The following is a 21,135-nucleotide window of genomic DNA, read 5'->3' on the forward strand; positions in this document are numbered from 1 at the left end:
TGAACAGTGTCTTGCTGTGAGGCAACAACGCTACCGCAGTACCACCACCGCGGATTGCTATAGCCAGAAAAGTAATTACTAAAACCAGGAAAAGTAAAGTTAGCTCATCTAATGTTGAATTTATAGGTATGGCAAAAATTGTTTCCAATAGTGAATTGCATACTATAAAGATGAGAACTTCTAATATTACATATTCATATAAATCTTGGCTTAAACTAAAACACTTGCTTGAAATATATTAATTGTTGTTTTGTACAGCTTTGAAGTACTGATCAACTGTGGACCTATATAAATAGTTATTTAATTTATTATATCGATTTACCTATTGTTTTAAAACTAAATAAAAAAAGAAATGTGCTCTAATAGTGCCTTGTAAAGTATTTTTGCAGTTATTACAGAAAAGGATAAAGATAATACAGTGGGAAAATCACTATGACAATGTGTTAAATGAAAAGGCAGGACTTCTTTCCTTTTCTTAATGGAAACAAAAACATTGATCTGTTTTTCCTGAAAGCATGAGTTTTGGACGTGCAGTAGCAAAGTCATCTCTGCACATACTGCAAGTGCAGGAGATGTTTCCATCTGTTTCAACTAACTCAGATAGAAAACTGGGAACTGCATGGTTCGCAGACATTGCTAAAGTCTCTTGGGCATGAAAAGTGTTATGTATTTGATTATGAAGGACAGTATAAATGTGGCTTACACGTGATCTTGCGCACCTCTAAATATTCTTTTCCCTGAAGTAACAGCATCTAGGAAAAAGTGTTTTTCAAGGTACTTAATGTCCACAGTGCTGGATGGTTCAAAAGACAGTATTAGTGAGCTTCCCCATCAAGAAATTCAACCCCCAGTCTTAAATATGGAAAAATTCATGAAGGTCTTAATGGACAAATTTGCTACATGCTGAAAGACCCATAAAGACAGAAGCAGAAGATTACAGAATCTGCTAAATGGTACTCAACTTCCTTGGAAAAGGGCAGCTCAGTTGTCCTTGGAAATGGACAGCTCAGTTGTCTATGTCCTTAGTTTTAGCTTGAGAAACAAATCTCTTCCCTTTCTGTATATAAAAGTTCCTTGTGGAAATTTTTCTGGCTTCTTTTAAGATTTTTTTAGAGTGTGGATGGAGAAAGAATCACTGTTGGTTATTAATATTTTGCCTCCCAACCAGACATATTAGTGCTCCCAGTCGCATGAGTAATTCTGCCCTGCTTTAAACAAGCTCTTGCTAACTCTTTAGCAAAGGGCAATGGTAAGGACTGCAAAAGAATGGTTAACTTTCTCGAATGAGCAATCTGCAGTTCTATTCGCCAGGAAAAAAGCTATGAATAAAAAGGTTGATTCTGTTTGATTTGCTCTGAGGAGTACCTTCTTACTCAGACAGAATGAAGAGAACACACAAAAAATGGTTTAAGCCAAATACGTGATGAGGCAAAGCAGAGCAAAAGACTTGAAGCTGCTGTAATGTGCGACAAACAAGTCCACTTCTAGTATACTCCACGTTAATGAAACGCCCTAAAAAATCTATGCATCCACTTCCCCATTTATGAACTAGAGCTATTTTCCTGCTGAGAGAGTGCGTCACTGGATTCTCTACTCCTTGGAAGCATACTACTGAGAAAAGCGTACTGCTGAATTACCCAATACCAAGTAAGAAGGGTCTTTTCAAATAGCTAGAATACTATAACTCCTTCTTGATTGCTGCATGTGGTGCTGTCTATACTGACATTAAAGTGAGACAGAAAAAGAAGTTATACCAAAAAGGGGCTATGGTTCTACATACTGCTTTTGTTTCTTTTGGGTTAATGTAAAGAGACCTTTCTTGTAACCAATTTTGTTACAAGAGTTTTTTGATGTGAGCTCCCCAGACACTCTAAAGGTTCTGCAGTCATTTGTTATGTAACTGCCAGACAAAGTAGTCGTAATCCCCATTGGAGAGGTTGACATGGTCCAATAATCATAAAATTTCCTTCTTTAAAAACAAGGAAAGAGGAATGACAGCCTCTGCATAGGTCCAAGATATTTCCGAGGGTCAAATACGTTCTTCTCATGTAGTACAAAATACAGTGTTGCATTTCCATCATTTCCATCATTCCCTTTAGACTAATATGTCTTTTGGCAATGGAGAGTTTCAGGTGCCTGGTAACAAGAGGCAACCTGTGAGAGCCCCCACAGTTAAATCTGCACTATCTGTGGACTTTTTTTGCATGTCCTCTGAACAAAAAATGGTACCCCTTGTTTTTCAGCACACTCCAGGACCAATTACTTACCTACTTAACAATTTACTTTGTTTGCTTGCATTTGTAACTGAAGTACAACCAGGGAAATGGACTTATCATACTGGAACTTTTTCAGACAAGGCCATGGAGCATATATTCAATGCACTTTACAAAATGAGACAGTGAACATTAAAGTACCTTGAAAATACATTTTTTCTAGATATTATTGTTTCAGGGAGATGGATCTTGAAGAGTTGCAAGACATAATATACAAGACAAAATTCTGTCCTTCATAATAAAATACATCCCTATTATTTCAGAATGCTGTGATGTAAAGAATGCCATCAACAAAATGGAAAGTACTCTTTCTTCTTCTTTATAACAACACAGCAAGAAATTAGTTACCTATGGAGACCAGAAATAGAGATTAGAGATTAATTTAAAAACTGCTTACTGGGATAAAAATATGCCAGAGCAGGAGGCTCACAGGTACAACACTGGGGAGGGGGTGCATTTAAACAAAACATACATTTCTATTTTTTAGCAACTGTGTAATTTTTCTGCATTTACACACATCCTACACTATGTTATAGACATAACTTAATTTTTGATCCATAGGTGCTGTGTTTGCACTTGCATGGCCTGAATAACTTGCTGACAATCACAGTCTTCTCAGGATGTAAGGGACCCTCTTGTTCAATTGAGTAAGCTCTTACAGACTGCATGGAAGATCACATTTCCTGTCAAGTATGCTTCTGTAAGTAGAAATGAACTAAATCCATATACTATTATACCAACCAAAAGACAAAATCCACCAAACCACAGACAAGTTTAAATCAGCATAATATTGAGGCTGAAAAAAATAAATGAATTAGTTCTACATAAAAAGAACAGCACCTGAACTAATACACTAACAGAATAGTGTGCATATTTATATATATATATCTATCTACATCTATATCTCTATATATCTATATACATATCTACACACACACACACACACACACACATATTATATATACATATATATATACATATATATATATATATATATATATATATATATATATATACACACACACACACACACACACACACACACACACACACACACACACACACATACATATATATAAATGAGCAGGATTTCTCCCCTTAGTGTTGCTGGTTTGGAAAATATACTGGAAAGTGAATGGCTCCAAGTAGAACATCCAAGACAGGTTGAAACATAAATGAGGTACTGGTCATAAGAGAGGTACCATGTTCTTCTGCACGACCATTAAAAGAATTCTACATGTGAGCGACTACAATTCAGAAATCTTTGCAGCTGTAGAGAAGGCCACAAGGAACAAGTATTTTCAACTAAAAGGAAGTTCGATGCTACTGAGGCAGCAGGTTCAAAGGGTCAATTAGGGTAATGGCAAACTGGGGTATATAGAGTTGAGGGATGACAAACTTGCATTTCTGCAGAACAAACGTCAAAGTCTTCACAAGACTGACAGTATCACAGACTGCTCTCACACTTTTTTTGTGAGGAAGCCTTCAAAGCAAATTATATATACCAGCTCAGAGAATGCACTACAGTAGGGAAAAAGGTAAATACCCCAAATCCCCACTGTACCATGATCTCAGTACACAGAAGTTTCAGAAAATCAATTACATGGTCTCAACTAAATACAGTTAGACTTTCTAAAAATCAATATTCTGAAGTTGAACCCTTTATGTTTCATCTTAAGATGCCTACATTTCTTAGACAGTCATACCGGGGATGGCTCTCACAGTTACACCTATGGTGACCCCCTTGTTCCAAAGCTAAAGGTTTTTTTTTTTTTTTTTTTTTTTTTTTTTTTTTTTTTAACTATAACACGATTGGCTCTCACAAAGTACAGTTGTGTACACTTACCATAAATGTAGATGCTCGAGTGTATTCACTGTTGCAGTCATTACATTTGGGTTATCTGCTTGCAGGTAAGCCCTCAGTCCGCCTGATTAACAAACTCTTGGGTTCTGCATCAGTTGCTGTCCCTTCTTCCATGACGTCAGGTTGTCAGGGGTATAAAACATGCAGCCGACGCCATTACATCAGTTTTTCTTGCCCCAGATGTCAGGTGCCCCCATAATGAGAAGCAATTAAATACAAAAGTACAAAGATATACCTCCAACAAAAAAGCAAATACACCAAAAAGGCTTTTAAGCATAGTAAAGGAAAGTAGAGGTATGGTCAAAAGAAGTTAGGGGGCTGAAGGGAGGGTAACCAAGGACTGCAACAGTGAATACACTCGAACATCTACATTTATGGTAAGTGTACACAACTGTACTATGTTCTTCATATTTCACTGTTGCAGTCATTACATTTCAGTAGATTCCCAAAGCTATAGTTAGGAGGAGGAATTTAGATAGTATTAGGGCCAGCTATAAGGCCCAGCAAGACTGCAGTGGCAAAGCCAGCTCTGGATTTAGAGAAAATTGGCAAATGATAATGCTTGGTGAAAGTATGTACAGAACTCCAGGTAGCAGCTTCCAGGATGTCCTGGTAGGGACGCCTCTGAGAAAGGATGTAGAGGTAGATGCAGCCCTGGTGGAATGTGATCTTGTCCCCTGTGGGGTAGGTTTTCCACTGTGCTTATAGCAGAAATTAATGCAATGGCCTATCCATTTAGAAATGGTTTGCTTTGAAATGGCCTTCCCCTCTGCCCCAACAGCAAAGGCAACCAGCAGCTGTTCAGTTTTTCTGAGAGGTTTAGTCCTGTCCAAATAAAATCTAAGTTGTCTGTGCACATCCAAAGAGTGCAGTATTTGTTCTCCTTTGTTCTGTGGATTAGAAAAGAAGGTAGGCAAATGAATGGACTGATTAAGGGCCACATTGGATACCACGTTGGGCATAAGGGAAGGATTGGGCTTGAGGGAAACCCTGTCTGCATGGAAGATGATGAAGAGCTCCACTGCCATGAGGGCCTGTAATTCGGACACTCTTCTTGCTGAAGTGATGGCTAGAAGGAAGGCTGTTTTCCAAGAAAGGAATTTCAACTCTGCAGTTGCAGCTGGCTCAAAGGGAGGTAGAGTGAGCTTTTCCAATACAAAGTTAAGGTCCCAGGCTGGAGTAGGGGCTCTCCTGGGTGGTCTTAAATTTTTGGCCCCTCTGAGGAATTGCTTCAGCAGGGGGTGAGAGAAGAGGGGTGGCTCCATATTATAATGTGCTGAAATGGCAGAGGCATGAATTTTAATAGAAGAGAAGGAAAGGCCCTTGTGAAGCATCTCTGTTAAGTATTGAAGAATATGCGACAAACTGGGCACTGTTTGGTTTGGCTCCAGAAACAGAATCTTTTCCATTTTTCAGCATAGGATTTTCTAGTACTAGGCCTGCTTGCCTCCAGAATGACATCCAGCACTTGCTTACTGAGGGATGGTAATGGACAGCTCAGGAAATTAGCCAGGCTGCAAGGTTCAGGGTTTGAAGCTGGGAGTGCAGAATCTGGCCCTTCCTGCTGGGACAGCAGGGAAGGGGTCTGAGGCAGGTGCCATGGTTCCAGCAGTGACACAGCGCAAGAGGGGGTACACCAGTGTTGGCGTGGCCAGTCTGGTGCAATAAGTATTGTCCTTGGTTTGTCCTGTTTGATCTTTAGTAGAACTTTGGAGAGGAGAGGCAGGGGGGGAAAGGCATAAACTGAGAGGTTTTCCCAGGTGAAGGACAGGGCATCCACTTTCCAAGCTTGTCTGTGGAGAGTCCTTGTGCAGAATTTGTCCAATTGGTAGTTCTGAGGGGAGGCAAACAGGTCTATCTCTGGGCTACTCCATTTGTTTCTCAACATGTTGAATATCTTTGGGTCCAGTTTCCACTCGTGTGGGTCCATGAGATTTCTGCTTAGGTCAGCCAGTGAGTTTAGCTTGCCTGGCAGGAATTGAGCCTGTAGGTGCACTTGGTAGCTCAAGGCTGTGTTCCACAGAGCCATGGCTAGTCTGCAGAGGGGGTATGAGTAGGTTCCCCCCTGCTTGTTTATGTACCACATAACAGTGGTGGTGTCTGTTTTTACCAATAATTGTCCTGGAAGGATGTGGTTTTTGAAGGCTGTCAGAGCATTCTGTACAGCTAACATTTCTTTTTGATTGATATGCAGGTGCATTTGACTCGGGTTCCATTTTCCCTGAATGCACTGCCCTGCCAAATGAGCCCCCCATGCATAGTCTGATGCGTCTGTTGTTAGGGTTTGGGCAGCAGGGGGTAGAGTGAATGGCAGTCCCTTGTTGAGGTAGCAGGCCTCTGCCCCTCAAAGGAACTCTGTCTTTATACAAGGGATAATGGGAATCACCAATTCCAGGTCCAGAGAATGTTGACACCATAGGCTTTTTAGATACCATTGTAGTTTCCTCATATGCAGTCTTGCATATGGAATTAGTAGGATGCAAGAGGCCATGAACCCCAGAGCTTGCAGTATTTTCCTTGCAGTTAGCTGGGTCTTTGTGGCCGGTAATTTAAAGTAGGCTATCAGATAAACTTGTTTCTCTGGCGTGAGGTAGTCCATCTGGGAAGTTGTGTTCAAGCTTGCTCCCAGGAATACAATTTGTTTGCAGGGTACTAGATGAGATTTCTTTTCATTTATGGTGTACCCCAGTGAGGTTAACAGTTTCTTTACAAATGCCAGATGATTTTTATCTTTATTTCCCTACTCTACCCCTCAGCTGCTGTGCTTCCCTGGCTCCAGCGTCCGCACCCAAGTACTTGGGCCCTTGCCCACCCTGCCCTAACCTGCTGAAAATACCCTCATGAACTCTCTGGCCAAGAACCAGCTCCAACGAACTATTAATCCGAAACTATAAGGCCTTACTGTTCCTGAGTTCTCCCACTACAAGGATTCAAGAAACTTGGGCCCCTGCCCACCTTGCCCTAACCTGCTGAAAATACCCTCCTGAACTCTCTGGCCAAGAACCAGCTCCAACGAACTATTAATCTGAAACTATAAGGCCTTACTGTTCCCTGAGTTCTCCTACTACAAGGATTCAAGAAAGTATGTGTACTGTTGTAACTCTGTGCTGTTAATTAGTCGATTCTACTAGGTCGCAGTACGCTTCCCTGCCAGACTAGCCAGCAGCCACTACCCCCCTCTTCTTTACTGCTTGCACTCCTAGTTCTCCCCATAGTTTCAACCCCCTTCTCTGCTGCTTCAGTTCTCTCTGTACTTCTTACCGCCTTCCTGAACCTCATTAGCTCCCTTCCTGATTCTCCCCTTGGGGTCTCTACTGCTCCAAACTGACTGACCACTAGGTGGCACTCCACTACCTTCTTACTGTTCCCACTATTTTTCCCTCTCCTTCCTTATCTCCCCTACTACAGCCCTCTAACATCCTTTCCTCTGCTCTCTCCCTCTCTACTGTCCAGGACTCCCAGCCATTCTTTCCTTTATACTCAGCCCTCCTCTATTCCCTTTTCTGACGTCTCTTCCTTCTCCCTCTGTCTTTCTCCTTTGCATCTACCCTCTAACGCCTCTTCTCTGCACATATCACTACCCATCCTCCTCTCTCCTTCACTTACCTTACCTATTTTCACATCACTGCTAAACTTACCTTCTGACTACTCACTCTTTACTGATTGCCTTCCTCACTTTCTCCTCCTCTGGCTCTTCCCGCTCCGTTCGCCCTTCGGGCTCACTCCACTCCCCTACCCTGCCCCCAAATTCCACCCGCCCCCAGCACCTCCACATTTATACCTCACCAACTCCTCCCTCCATTTGTTTCAACAAATCACAGTCTTTCCCTACTCCCTCAATTCCTACATCAATTAACCAATCTTAACCGCCCTCATATTTCCCACCACTCATACTCCTCCCTCTTCTCACTACACTTATCCCTACCCTCTCCTCTTCTAACTTTATATCTCCTTTCCACTCCTTGACCTCCTATCTACAACCGCTCTCTTCTACCTTTCTTATTTCTCCCCTCCATACCCCACCCATTCAAACATGCCCTCCCAAATTCTTTTCCCTCAGACTCCCCTTCTCTCTTCTCATCTTTCTTATTCCTCTCCATCATGCTACTTCATACTGCTTAAAAACTCACCCATACCTGCCTACTACTCACACTATCACTTTCACTCACCCACAACCTCTTCTACTCACTCACTTCCACTCCATTTCCCCCTCCCTTATCCCAATAAACCTACTACACCTCTTCCATCCCAAAATACTCTCCTCCTCTACAAAAAGCTTATCTGTTATATTTCCACTAACCCCAAACATCTTCATACTCTCCAAACTTAAAAGACAAAGTTATCTCATGTAATTTCCTAGCCTTATATGGAGACATTCACCCTAACCCTGGCCCCTGCCTCAGTACAAACAACTCCTTCCCTCCTTCCCCCTCCTCCCTCACTTCAAATAAGCCTCTCCCTTCTCCTCCTTCTTCTCCTACTTCCTCTCTTAGCACCCTTAAGGTCTTCACTATCAATGCCCAGAACCTAAACAACAAAATTCACCATGTTCATGCTTGGATTAATCACAACCAACCTGACATCTTGGCCATCTCCGAAACCTGGCTAAAACCCCATGTCTCTGATTCTGAAATTTTACCTCCAGGTTTCAACATCCTCAGGAGTGACCGATTAAACAAAAAAGGTGGAGGCTCTGCCCTAATCCACTCTAACCTTCTCTCCATAATCCCCCTGCAAATCCAAACCCCTCTATTCAAAAATAATGAAATAACTGCATGTCCGCTCCAACTCAAACATAAAAATTTCTGCTTCATTTCCTTATACATCTCTCCAGGCGATAATATCTCTACCCCGGAGAATATTCTCCACTGGGCTTCATCTGAAATAAAATATGAAACATTTATTCTAGGCGACGTCAACATTGATTGGAACAAAATCAGCACACCTTCCCCCTCCCTAGCTATCAACCTTTTCAACTTCTCCCAAGTAATCCATTCTACAACCAGACCTAACAAAAGCCACCCCCCAGGATCCATCATAGATTAGATTTTAGACTCCCATCCAAACAAAATCTCTATCGGGAACTATCCCTGACTCCTTTAGTGACCATCTCCCTGCCTTCATTCATCGCTCAGCTAACCCCTCACAATTCCAACATCATTACATTCAAACTCGTAACCTCAGCAACTTCAACCCCACAATTTTCTCCAATATTTTCAAACAAATCAACTGGCAAATCCTTTACACTCTCTCCCTCGACAACGCCGTAGAACATTTTAACTCCATCTTCCTAAATACTTTTAACTCCCTAGCCCCCCTAAGAAACGAACGAATCAAAGCCAATTTTGCTCCTTGGCTGACCAAAGAGACTAAACATACCATGCATCTCAGAGACAAATCCTGGAAGCTTTATCAGAAAAGTAAACTGCCTTCTGCCTTGCTCCAATATACCCAACTCCGCAACCAAGTAAAAAAACTAATCACCTGGGACAAAAAAAACTACTACAATAAACTTCAGTCCAATAATAATAAAGTACAGTTTTGTACCTACCATAAATGTAGATGTTCGAGTGCTCATACAGCTGCAGTCATTACAGATGGGTTATCCTGCCGTCAGGCGGGTCCTCGGTCGGCCGAATTCCAAAGTCTAGGTCCGGCGTCGGTTGTCGTCGCTTCTTCCCTGATGTCAGTGCGACAGGGGTATAAAAGAGGCAGCCGACGCCATCTTCTTCAGTTTTTCTTGCCCCAGATGTCAGGTGCCCCCAGAAGGAAGGCAAAACATAAATGTATGTAATCATGCAATACAGAATAATCAAAAAACATTAGTTGCAAGCAAATACACCATAAAAGAATACCCCAAATAGGTTGTATGAGAAGGTGTTTGTCATAAGGCCTGTCCTAAGAGGGGACGGAGGGGGGGGTAACCTGGACTGCAGCTGTATGAGCACTCGAACATCTACATTTATGGTAGGTACAAAACTGTACTATGTTCATCGTGCATACAGCTGCAGTCATTACAGATGGGAAGAATCCCAAAGCTAAGTAGGGGTGGCAGGCACTAACTGGAACTAGGAGGAGCGAGGATGCCCTGCAAGACTGCTGTGGCAAATCCCGCTCTAGATTTAGAGTATAGTAGAAGGTGATGGTGCTTGTTGAAAGTGTGCACTGAACTCCAAGTGGCTGCTTCCAAAATGTCCTTGGTAGGGACCCCCCTGATGAAAGCTGCAGAGGTAGCTGTGGCCCTGGTGGAGTGGGATCTGATGCATGTAGGCACAGTTTTTCCATGAAATGAGTAACAAAAGCGTATGCAGTGGGCTATCCGTTTTGAGATTGTCTGTTTGGAAATAGCCTTTCCTTGAGCACCTGTAGCATAGGACACAAAGAGTTGCTCGGATTTCCTGAATGGCTTTGTCCTGTCCAAATAATAACAAAGTTGTCTGTGAATGTCCAAGAAATGTAGTAGTCTTTCCCCTTTGTTTTGTGGATTAGGATAAAAGGTAGTCAAGTGGATAGTCTGATTCAAAGCTACACTGGATACTACCTTTGGCATAAAGGTAGGGTTGGTTCGTAAGGAAACTCTGTCCTGATGGAAAATGATGAAAGGTTGCACAGCCATGAGGGCCTGTAGTTCCGAAACCCTGCGTGCTGAGGTGATAGCCAGAAGGAAGGCTGTTTTCCATGACAAGTATTGTAGTTCTGTTGAAGAAGCTGGCTTGAAGGTAGGAAGGGTCAGCTTTTCCAATACGAAGTTGAGGTCCCAAGCAGGGACTGGTGGTTTCCTTGGGGGTTTTATATTCTTTGTCCCTCTGAGGAACTGCCTTAAGAGAGGATGAGAGAATAAAGGAGGATCTGTGTTGTATTGAGCAGAAATGGCTGAAGCGTGGATTTTGATGTGAGGAGAAGGAAAGTCCAGTATTTAGCATCTCAGCTAGGTACTGTAAAATTTGAGGTAAATTTATTACCCAAGGATTCTGGCCCTTTTCTTGATTCCAGGCACAAAATCGTTTCCATTTGGCGGAGTAGACTTTTCTAGTAGAAGGTCTTCTGGCCTCCAAGATGATATCCTGCACCTCCTTGGAGAGGAGGGTCTGTTGGGAAATCAAGGAATTCTCCATGCAGCTAGATTTAGGGTTTTGAACTGGCTGTGAAGGGTTTTGTAGTTGTGCTGGGACAACAGAAGAGGGACTAGAGGTAGGATCCATGGTGGGGAATGTGTCAGGCTCTTCAGGAGCGGATACCAGTGTTGTCTTGGCTAGTCTGGAGCAATGAGAATAATTTTCGGCCTCTCTGCTCTGGCTTTTAATAGAACTTTGGGCAGCAGAGGAAGAGGCGGGAAGGCATAGACTGTCAACGTTGTCCAATTGAAAGAAAGTGCGTCCACTTTCCAGGCCTGTGGATGATAGGTCCTTGAACAAAATTTTTTCAACTGGTAATTTCTGTGGGTAGCAAAGATATCTATGTCTGGCTGTCCCCATGCCCGAGTTATCTTTGTGAAAACTTGAGGATGCAACTTCCATTCGTGTGGATCTGTCATAGTTCTGCTTAGGTTGTCTGCCAGTGTGTTTTCCTTCCCTGGCAGGAATTGTGCCTGTAGTTGAATTTGCAATTCCAGTGCTGTGTTCCATAGGGTCATGGCTTGCCTGCACAGGGGGTATGAATGAGTTCCTCCCTGTTTGTTTATGTACCACATCACTGTGGTGTTGTCTGTCCTTATCAATAGCTGGCCTGGATGCAGTAGGTCTTTGAAGGTCATAATAGCATTTTGCACGGCTAGCATTTCCTTTTGGTTGATGTGTAGGTGCTTCTCTTTTTGGGACCATTTTCCCTGAATGCACTGATCTGTCATGTGTGCTCCCCAGGCGTAGTCTGAGGCGTCTGTTGTGATGACTTCAGTTGCTTGAGGTACACAGAAAGGGAGACCTGTGTTTCTTTGGCATGCTTGAGCCCACCACAGAAATTCCTTTTGAAGGCATGGAATGAGTGGTATAATTGTTTCCAAGCTGTGGCTGTGTTGAGACCATAAGTTTTTTAGGTACCATTGAAGTTTCCTCATATGCAGCTTTGCACATGGGATTAGTAGGATGAAAGATGCCATGAATCCCAGAGCCTGCAGGACTTTCCTTGCAGTCAGCCTGGTGAAAGTTGCCATTTTGCTGAAGTATTGAGACAGTTGCCCTTGTTTTTCTGGCGTGAGGTAGGCCATCTGGGTGGTTGTAATCAAGCTGGCACCCAGGAAAATTATTTGTTGAGAGGGTATTCATTTTGATTTCTTTTTGTTGACTGTGTATCCCAGGAAGTTCAACAGTTTTATTACAAACGCCAGGTGTTGCAGTAGTATGTCCTTGCTGTCCGCTTGGATCAGGCAGTCGTCCAGATATGGGTAGATTTGTAGTCCTTGTAGTCTGCAGAAGGCGATTACTGATGCCAGGCATTTCGTAAACACTCTGGGCGCAGTAGATATGTCAAAGGGCAATGCAGAGAATTGATAATGGGTTGAACCTGCAAGAAATCTGAGGTATCTTCTGCAATCTTGTCTGAAAGGAACATGCAGGTATGCCTCCTTGAGGTCCAATGTTACCAGCCAAGACTCCTTGCCCAGCATGGGAAGAAGCTGCTGTAATGTGAGCATCTTGAATTTTGGTACCTGTAGATATGTGTTTAGGATGGATAAGTCTAAGATAGGTCTCCAATCTTTGTCTTTCCTTGGTACGAGGAATAGTCTGGAATAAAACCCTTGACCTTGTTCTTTTGCAGGTACCTCTTGAATCGCTTTCAGGTCCATGAGAGCTGAAATTTGTTTTTGTGCCTCTGCCCTTTGATTTTGTGGCAGGTTTGGCATGCCTCTCATTTTTGGAAGGGTGTGAAAGTGGAACCTGTAGCCTCTGTCTATAATGTCCAGAATCCATTTGTCTTTTGTAACAATATGCCAATTTTTTGAGAATAATGCCAGTTTTCTGCCCAAAGGTGCTGCCATTAAAGCTTTGCTTGGCAGGTATAGCGGGAAGTCATTGTGTCTGTTTTCTAAATGATTGTGATCTATCTTCTCCACCTCTTGGGGTTGGTGCTTGCCACTGTCTGGCTCTGAAAGATCCTTGAGGTTGCCCTCTACCCCTTGGGCGTCTGTATCTGCCCCTTTGAGGTCTGTCCGTGGCTGGAAAGGACCAATTTTTTGAAGGCCAGTTTCTGCTGAAATGTGGAGGTTGTACCTGCAGGAAATCTTTCACTGTTTGCATTGATTTCGCTTTTTCCTCCATTTTCTTTAGTACCTCCTCAGCTTTAACACCAAACAATACATCTTTTTGAAGAGGTGGATCTAATAATTTAGCTTTGACATGATCTGGTAAGGTTTGCTCTTTGAGCCAAGCATGCCTACGTATAACAGACCCCGTAACAGCAGCTCTACATGAGGCCTCTAAAGCATCAAAACCACACTGCAAGGTATGTTTACCCACTTGCTTTGCACCATGCAACAAATCCTGCAACTCATAAATCTGGTTGTTCTGGTTGTGTCATTTTGCTTTTCAACTGAGATAACAAAAACTGTTGATACTTTAACATATGGAACTGACAGTTTAATGCCCTCATGGTTAAAGTGGCCGAGGTGTACACCTTTTTCCCCCACCATTCTAAAGCTCTGGAATCTCTCTCTGAAGGTAATGGGTTTTTAGCAGTAGAGGCCTTAATTCCCTTGGGACCCTGTGAAATAGTTTCTGGGTCAGCAGTATGGCTTTTGTATAGGAACTGGTGAGAATCAGGAACCCGGTAATACCTGTCTGGTTTAACAGGAGCAGGAGGCAAAGAATCTGGATTAAGGCTGGCTTCTGTGTACACATCATCCAATATATCTAAAACAGGAGGGGTAGCCAGGGGCCTATGCTGGGGGAGCAAAAGAAATTCCCTGAGCCTTTTCTTGGAATCTGAGTAATCTTGGCCTTCCCAGTGAAAGTGTTCCTTCAATGTATGTAGGGTTTCCTCTAAAGAGTAGTCCTCAGGGGGGGAGACTGAGGGAATAGACTCCTCTGCATCAGAGTCTTCGAAAGGAGAATAGGCATAATCCTGGTCCTCAGAATGTTCTGAGGTAATAGAGGCTTCATCTGAGGAAGGGTAGTCTTCCTCTAATCTGGGCCTTTTGTCAGAGGGGGTTGAGAACCCCTGATAAGAGTAATCAAATCCTCAGCCATTTTGAGCATCTGTTTTTTAGGCATGGGGCCTTGAGAGGGGGTCTGAGGACCCTGTTTTTTGGTTTTCATGGCTGCTTTAGATTTAGTGAAAGCTTTAATAGAGAAGGAGAAAGGCCCAAAGACACCTTGAGAAATGAAAGGCCTGTCTAAACTCTGAATTTCCCCGCCAAGAGTGGCGTCGGTACCTGCAGTAGGAATGGGGACCGAGGAGCCTGCAACCTCGGGTACTGAAGACACTGGTAATATAGTGTCATCGGTACTCAGGGGCTGCGTAGGTGCCTCGCTGAGCACCGGAGAACCGGTAGTCGGCCTTAGCATGGTCTCAGTAGTCGGTGCGGACCTCGTATGTCGGTCCTTATCTTTGCATCTTTTACTCAAAACTGGAGTCGGAGTATCCGACGACATAATATAATAAATTTTTTTGCCAAAATAGCGAAGGGCGAACTCCGCCCGGCACTTAATAGTGCGCTTGTTGAATCTAGCACAAAAACGGCAGGCCGAGACGTCGTGGTCTGGGCCTAAGCAAGGTATACAGAAAGAGTGGAAATCCTTATGCGGTATTTGCTTCCCACATGAAATGCAATTATTAACTTTGTCTGACATCGGTCTGAGGCAAGAAAAGTTTCCTCAACGGGGTACTTAGCTTTCAAGAAGACTTCGGCTGAAATATTTTCGTAAATCTCAGGAGCTGGCCGACCGGCACTTGCGAACTGCTTCTGCTTCGGGCACCGCGCGGCAAGAAAGACTGAAGAAGATGGTGTCGGCTGCCTCTTTTATACCCCTGCCGCACTGACGTCAGGGAAGAAGCGACGACAACCGACGCCGGACTTAGATTTTGGAATTCGGCCGACCGAGGACCCGCCTGATGGCAGGATAACCCATCTGTAATGACTGCAGCTGTATGCACGATGAACATCAACCCAAAACAATTTTGGAAATCTGTTAACTCTCTTCTCCATCCTGAGTCAAGAAATAACCCCTGCCCTGACCGTAGTTTAACTGACAAGGAACTGAGCTCTCTCTTCAACACTTTCTTTACAGATTCTATAGCCAAGCTAACCAAACCATTCCCTGACAACAATCATTCCAACTTCCTAAACTCTTCTAATAACTGTCACCCTATGTTCCAACCCAAACCAGTTTCCACAACATTTATAAAAAAGCTCATATCCAAACTAAAGCCATGTTCCAATACCCCCAACAACATTCCCCCCCTCCTTCCTCAAATTCGCAGCCGAAGGAATTGCTCTCCCAATTAGCATCCTGATTAACCGATCCTTAAAAGAGTCATACTTTCCCAAACTTTGGCGTTCAGCCTACATTCTACCGCTTCATAAAGGAGGTAAAAACAACTCCATTTCTAATTTCCGCCCATAGCCCTACTCTCTCCAATATCTAAAATTCTAGAGAAATGTGTCCACTACCAACTTTTACCCTACGTAACTCAAAATCAATTACTTACACCCACCCAACACGGTTTCCGTCCTGGCCACAGCACCATAACTGCCGTACTTTCCTTCTTAGAAACAGTTAATCAAGCCCGAGATTATGGACTTCTTGTATCCACTGTTCTGCTAGATCTATCTAAAGCCTTTGACACCACCTCCCATACACACCTTCTCTTCCACCTCTCCAACCTTAATCTCTCCACTAATACTCTTTCCTGGTTCTCCAGTTACCTCTCTGACAGATCTCAGGCTGTCAGATGGAAGGACTCTACCTCCTCCTTCTTACCTACTCCTACCGGCGTTCCTCAGGGATCCATCCTCAGTCCCATACTTTTCAACATCTTCATAAACAACCTTCACACTGCTCTCCCTGACACTACAGTCATCCAATACGTTGATGACTCTACCTTAGTCTGTGCCGCCCCCAACTTTTCTGAACTTCTCTCTAAAACACTAACAGCTTTTTCCACTACAGAAAACTGGATGCACCAAAACCATCTCTCCCTCAACTCCAATAAATCCAAAATACTAATTTTCGTCCCTACCAAGGCTTCTTCCTTTGACAAAAACACTTTCAACATCCTCAGCCAAACCAACATCCCTACAGAAGTGGTCCCCTACGCTAATCTCCTTGGCATAACCATTGACGAATGCCTCAAATTCAACCTCCACATACAACAAAACATAAAAAAAAAAACACCAAAAGTTAGGTATGCTCTACAGGAATAATTTATTTCTTTCAAAATCCTCTAGGCAAACCTTAGCTACCTCCTACCTCCTTCCCTCTCTACTTTATGGTGCCCCTCTTCTAACTAATCTGTCTGCCTCCCTCACCTCTAAACTTGAAGCTTGCTATAATAAAATCTCTAAATTCGTCACTAAATCCAATACCTCAACCCACCACTGCCTCACCCTTCAATCTCTGAACTGGTTAGAACTCCCCAACCACCTTGACTATCTGCAACTAACAACCACTCATAAATTAATATTCTACCCAGAAAAATGCCCAGCATTATCCAACATCTTTCCCCCTTACATCCCTCACCGATCATTAAGATCTGAACACCAAAATCTAATCTCCGTTCACAGGCCTAAACATCCCGCTGGCCAGCAACTACTATCCTTCTCTCTAGGTAGAAAATGGAACTCTCTCCCTCCTTCACTTAGGACCATACCTAACACGGAATACTTCAAAACCCAACTGTTCTTACACCTATCTTCGAAATGGAAATGTTCTTGCTTTCACCCTATATAATTTCAAGGTTTTTCTACACCAAGTCCCTCTACTCCTGCACCTTTCTGCTCTCTAATTCTAGCTAAATGGATTTAGCTGACTCTCACTTGACTGTAAGGATGAAAATATTGCAAATTATGTTAGTACCTAAAAAAAAAAAAAAAAAAAATTTGTTATTTAGCATTTGCAGAGTTCTTACTATGTATTCTTGCTGTGTGGACATTCTATTGTAATTTTGCATTTGCGGTGTTCTTACTATGTATTCTTGACGTGTGGACATTCTATTGTATTTTATCTCATGCATTGTATCCTTGATTGTACTGCCTTTGGAGCTTTTCTCCCCGGGCCGCCACTGAAAATGGGTACTTCTTGGCCCAGTGGACTTCCCCGGTAATCAAACTGAAATAAATAAATAAATAAATTTAATAGTATGTCCTGGCTTTCTGCCTGAATTAGACAATCGTCCAGGTATAGGTATATTTGAATATTTCTTTGCCTGCAAAATGCAATGACTTTAGCTAGGCATTTTGTGAATATCCTGGGTGCAGTAGATAAGCCAAAGGGCAGTGCAGAGAACTGACAGTGCATGTAGCCTGCTCTGAAGCGTAGGTATTTTCTGCAAGAATCCCTTATTGGGATGTGCAGGCAGGCTTCCTAAATCCAATGTTGCCAACCAGGCATTTTTGCCTAGCATGGGAAGCAGCTGATGAAGAGTTAGCATTTTCAATTTTGGAATTACCAAAAAGGTGTTTAGGATAGATAGGTCCAGGACAGGATGCCAGGAGTTGCCTTTTCTGGGTACCGGGAAAAGTCTGGAGTAAAAACCTTGTCCCCATTCTTCTGTTGGGACAGACTGAATAGCCCTGATACTTAGAAGAGAGAGAACCTGCTGTTGAACCTCTGCCCGCTGATTTGACGGTAGGTCTGGCCACCCTTTTGGGGTTGGTAGGGTAACTATATTTAAAACCCATTTATCTTGGGTAATGAGTTCCCAGTTTTTTGCATGCAGGGCGATCTTAACCCCTAAAGGTGCGGTCAGTTGAGCAGGGCTTGGAAGGTTTAAGGTTAAGTCATTGTGACAGTTTACCATAGGGGGGTGTCTTACTACTTCCAGCTTTGGAAATGGGAGCCCCCCATTGCTTAGGCCTGTGAGCACCTTGAGACTGTGGCCTAGGTGGTCTGCTGCTCCTGGATTTGGACTGAGAAGGCCTGGAAGAGACAGGAAAGGACCAATTCTTAGAAGGCCAATGCCTACTAAATCTGGGAGGCTGTACTTGCAGAAAATCTTTAAAAGTTTGCATAGATTTAGCTTCTTCCTCCATCTTTTTAAGAATTTCTTCTGCTTTGTTGCCAAACAGGCGGTCTTGGATTAAGGGAGCATCAAGTAATTTGGTTTTAACATGATCTGGCAGAGTTTGCTTCTTAAGCCAAGCATGCCTTCTAAGAACTGACCCAGTAACAGCAGCCCTACAAGATGCCTCTAAGGAGTCAAAACCACACTGCAAAGTATGTTTACCAACTTGTTCAGCAGAATGCATTAAATCCTGTAATACTTTATTTTCTGCACAGTCAGGAATCAACATCAATTTCTGTTTAAGTAATCCAATAATATGCTGCTGGTACTTTAACATATGAAACTGGCAGTTTAAGGCCCTAATGGCCAAAGTAGCAGAAGTGTATACCTTCTTACCCCATCTGTCCAGGGCCTTGGAATCTCTATCAGAGGGTGTAGGGTTTTTGGCAGTAGTAGCCTTAATGCCTTTGAGTCCCTGTGAAATGGTCTCTGGGTCCACAGTAGGATTCTTAAAGAGGAACTTGTGATAATCAGGTACTCTGTAATACCGGTCAGGTTTCCTAGAAGCCGGAGGTAAGGCATCTGGGGCCAGACTAGATTCCAAGAAGGCATCTACAATGTCCAGTACAGGAGGGATAGCTAAAGGCCTGTGTTGTGGCAGGAGTAAGAATTCCCCAAGCCTCTTTTTGGAGTCAGAGTAATCCTGGCTTTCCCAGCGGAAATTCTCCCTAAGAGTGTGCAAAGTTTCACCAAAAGAGAAATCTTCTGGACGGGAAGCAGAGGGAATAGAGTCCTCTGCATCAGAATCTTCACAGGTAGATGAGGGCAAATCCTGGTCATCAGAAGAAACAGAAATTTCAGAATCCTGATCAGAAGAATCAGAAGGAAAATCAGTTCTAGGTCTCTTAGAGGGAGATGGGTGGCTTCCCCCAATTAGAGTAATAAGGTCTTCAGCCATTCTTATCATTTGTTTTTTAGGCATATGGGCATGACCATGCAGTTTGGACATCGGTTTTCTAAGCATGGATCGAGTTTTAGGCCTTGATGAAGAAGATGGCGTTGGTTTGATATGCAAGTCAGTAGGCCTGAAAACACCCTCAGAAGCCGGTGCCTGCACAGCGGCTCCGGACCCATCCAAGGTAGAGACATCCGCAGGTTCCATAGTCGAAGAAGCATCTCGCGGCATACCGGACTCCGAATGGGTCTCAGTTGAGGCCTGCGAATCCGAAGTAGCGGGTATCAGGGGCTGCGAAAGTGCTTCACTGAGTACCGGCGAACTGGCGACTAGTATAACGGAAGCGTCGTCAGCAGCTTTGGACCTATGCGGTCTGTCTCTGTCCTTATCTTTACGTTTTTCCGGAATGTCGGTATTCGGATGGCTTACCGAAGCCATTTCTGGATAATTAAACAGAGTACCGAAATAGTTAGATGCGAAAATGAACCAACAACAAATAGTACGAGGATTGAATAAGGCACAAAACAGACAGCGAGGGACGTCAAGGAATGCAGTACGAATGAAAATCTTTATGAGGTATTTGCTTTCCACAACTAATACAATTGTTAACTTTTACTGACATTGGTTTAGAGCAAGAATAAGGATCCCCAATGGGGTACTTAGCTTTTTTGAAGACTTCAGTTCTGAAACTCGAAAATGAAAATTTCAGGAGTCGGACGACCGGCACTTGCGAAATGCTTCTGCTTCGGGCATCGCACAGCAAGAAAGACTGATGTAATGGCGTCGGCTGCATGCTTTATACCCCTGACTACCTGACGTCATGGAAGAAGAGACAGCAACTGGTGCAGGACCCAAGACTTTGATATTCAGGCCGGATGAGGGCTACCTGCAAGCAGATAACCCAAATGTAATGACTGCAACAGTGAAACACGAAGAACATCTCAGGGCTGACACTTTCTTTCGCTGGAATGCAGGGGTGGCTCTGGAAGTACAATGTTCACTAGAAGGGGTCCACTATAATGATGTTTTATTTAAATTCACATACAATTATTCAAATTCAAACATATAAGGTCGTAACAGTGCAGTTACAAATTAGCAAATCACAAACTTTTTTTGTTTTGCAGGGACTAAGCCCTCAAACCCCAATATATAGCTTACAGATATGGTAAATTTCAAAAAGATCTCCTAGCTCAATAGAGTCATTTCTTAAACAGTGACAACTAAGTTTTATTTTTTTCTCTCTCCCCGATGAAGTGGAGGAGGAAGCTAAACCACCTATACCCCCATATAGACACTCTTTATGCTCAACACCCTTACTACATATAACCTACTTGGAAGCCACTTCAGCTTGGAACAGGTTATGTACATTTAACAAAACCAGGCAGAACTTGACTCACTGGGTCTTGATGGAACAAAACAGTCACTCAGTTACACATACTACTACAACAGGAGGCACAGAGGAGTGAAAGCTTTTACGAAAGAAAAAAAAGCTGCTCTCATTGACAGTCGTATAAATATACTATTTCCAATCTTGATTAATTAAAATTTATTAAGAAAAAAGCAGAACAGCCAAACCACCTAGCCTCAAAGACAAATTTAGAAATGCATTCAATAATGCAAAACACAATTGTTGTTAAAATTTAAGATGAAGGACCATATTTTCTAAATAACTCTATCATAAGTTGGGTTGGGAGGTTGGCCTAATGGTTAAGGTGTTTGCCTTACAAACACAAGGTGCAGGGTTTGAGTCTCACAAGGGATAATTGGCTAGGCTTAAAATGGCTCGCAAGGGCAGTTAGCCTAGTACTAACCTATGAACCTATAAGATGAGCATTCTAAACAAAAGCCAGAACCTCTACAAATGGTGCAACATGTACTGACCTGTA

General features: G+C 43.0%; 1 protein-coding gene across 1 annotated transcript in view; it reads right to left on the minus strand.

Annotated features, from left to right (window-relative positions):
* Positions 1–21,135, minus strand: part of STAM2 (signal transducing adaptor molecule 2) — a gene marked incomplete in the record, with an annotated part of 1,442,819 nt that overhangs the window by 1,140,875 nt on the left and 280,809 nt on the right.

Source organism: Protopterus annectens, chromosome 6.part0 (genome assembly GCF_019279795.1).
Source record: "Protopterus annectens isolate FY-2018-M chromosome 6.part0, PAN1.0, whole genome shotgun sequence".
In the NCBI taxonomy this organism is placed as follows: Eukaryota; Metazoa; Chordata; order Ceratodontiformes; family Protopteridae; genus Protopterus; species Protopterus annectens.